Below are 2397 nucleotides of genomic sequence, written 5' to 3' on the forward strand. Positions count from 1 at the left end.
CAGCTGCTCGCCCACGTTCCTCACTCATCCTTAGAGGCGGCAAGCGCCAGCCTGACCACACTTCCTCTTTCTGGTCAACCCACAGCAGCCATTCCCCCTTCCAGGGAAGCTGACTACCCGAGGCTTTCTCAGATCTTCTGGAATCATCTCACTGCCCATTGTTCTTCCAGCAGAGGCCCACCAGAGGCCCATCCCCGAGTGGAGGGGTCCTGGAAGGGGTCAGGATCCAGGGTGAATGGAGATTCTGCAGGGAGTCGGTGAGGGGTGTCCCCAGGGGAAGTCTTCCCTGAGCATTTCTGGACATGGCCATGTGGGACTCAAGAGAGACAGGATCCTGAGTCTACACTGAGATGCACTGGACAAGATGAGTGACAAACACACCATCACAGGAGTGGGAGCCCTGGAACTTCAGGCCCAATTTCTGCTAGGGAAAGAGTATGTGATGGGATGTATCAAGAGTGCAGCCCAGAGTAGCCTCAGACTTGTGATCCTCCTACCTCTGTCTCCTAAGTGTTGAGATTAGAGGTGCGTGCCACCACACCTGGCCAGTGGACCATTTTGACTAACTCCCTACAGCATTGTGAGATAGAATTTCCAGTGAGGCTTGTAGCCTCTGAAAACGGAAACTTGGGGTGGGGAAACAAAGTCACTATTTTGCAGAAGTAGCATGCTTGTGACTGAGCTGTGACATCAGTACAGATGTGTGAGGGTGGGGGCGTGATGGCAGTGGGAGGTGTCTACCTCCAGGGAGTGAGGTGTTCTCACTTTCAGGAATAATGCTGATAACGTGAGGAGCATGGTGAATCTTTAACAACCTGCTCCAAAGATTCCTGGTGTGTAGTATTTGCTAGTTATGGTGTAAATACTCCAACCATGGCCAATTAAAAAATATCAGTGTGACATCAATGGACTTGGAAATGGGAGGAAAGTGCACACAGTCAGCTCTCCCAAATCTTTCTGAGTTAATCCCAGCATACCTCTGCGTTGTTAAAGGTCAGGGGTAGGGGGACTTTCAGATCAGTGTTTCACATTTCTTATCTGACTTTTATTTAATTGGATGATTGCCTCCTTTTCAAAGGTGAGAACACCTAAGCTCAGGGAGGTTACATCACAAAATCAGCTTTACATAGCTGGGGAGATGACTTTCAGCCCTGGCCTGTCCATGTGCAAAGCTTATGCTTTTCTTTCTTAGTCTCATCTGAAGTTTAGATGCTCAAAAACTGTCCTAAGCTAGGCATGGTGTTGCACACCTGTAATCCCAGCAATGGGGAGGCAGAGGCAGGAGGATCGCTGCTAGTTCAATGCTAGCAAGGGCTACACGATGAGACCCTGTCTGAAAACAACCAAATAAACAAATCTTCCTAAAAGTGAATTTAAAATTATCCTCTGAGGGGCTGGAGAGATGGCTAAGGGCACTAGTTGCTCTTGCAGGGGACCCGGGTTTGGTTCCCAGCACCCACATGGTGCCCAACAACCATCTAGAACTCCAGTTCCAGAGGAATCCAGTGCCCTCTTCTGGCCTCTGTGGGTATTGCATGCACAGGCACACTAAAATACAGATAACATACTCATACACATAAAATAATAAATAGCCATCTGAGAAGCGGGTAGGCATCTGTGGCCATAGTTTATGCTAAGCTTGCAGAGTTCTGATCTTTGGTTTGTGTTCCATTCATTCATCCAGTGGTTTTTGCTAACCTTTTGGGGGTCCCCAATTCAGCTATGACATTGAAAACTATAGATAAACTGTTTCCAACAGTAAGTAACAAGTTCAAGCCTGAGGAGCCAGAAGATCAAACTTCCAGACCCAAATGGTCAGCAATTTCCATGTAAACCCTTCCTTTCTACTTTGGTTATATTATTTGTAAAATCAAAGTTTTCGATAGATAAAAAGTAAGGTACTCTAGGGATTCTGGTGAGATTTCTCTTCTGTCTTTCCACCTTGGTTTTTGACAAATGAAAATTGTATATATTTAAGATATACAGTCAGGTGTGGTGGCACACATCTTTAATCCCAGGACTTGGGAGGCAGAGGCAGGTGGATCTCTATGAGTTCAAGGCCAGCCTGATCTACATAGTGTGTTCCAGGCCAGCTGGGGCTATAGGGAGACCCTGTCTCAAAAGGACAAAAAAAAAAAAAGATATACAATGTGATGGTTTGGCTAACCTACGCACTGTGAGATGATTATATAATCAAGCTAATATATATCACCCGACATAGGGGTCATTTTAAAAGATTGTGTGTGTGTGTGTGTGTGTGTGTGTGTGTGTGTGTGTGTGTACATGTGCACCATGGCATGCATATGGAGGTCAGAGGACAGTGTTTGGAAGCCAGTTTTCTCCTAGCATGTGAGGCCAGGGGATTGAATTCAGGTTGTCAGTCTTGACAGCAAAAAC

The sequence above is a fragment of the Nannospalax galili genome, unplaced genomic scaffold (genome assembly GCF_000622305.1).
Source record: "Nannospalax galili isolate Female #2095 unplaced genomic scaffold, S.galili_v1.0 scaffold146, whole genome shotgun sequence".
NCBI lineage: Eukaryota > Metazoa > Chordata > Mammalia > Rodentia > Spalacidae > Nannospalax > Nannospalax galili.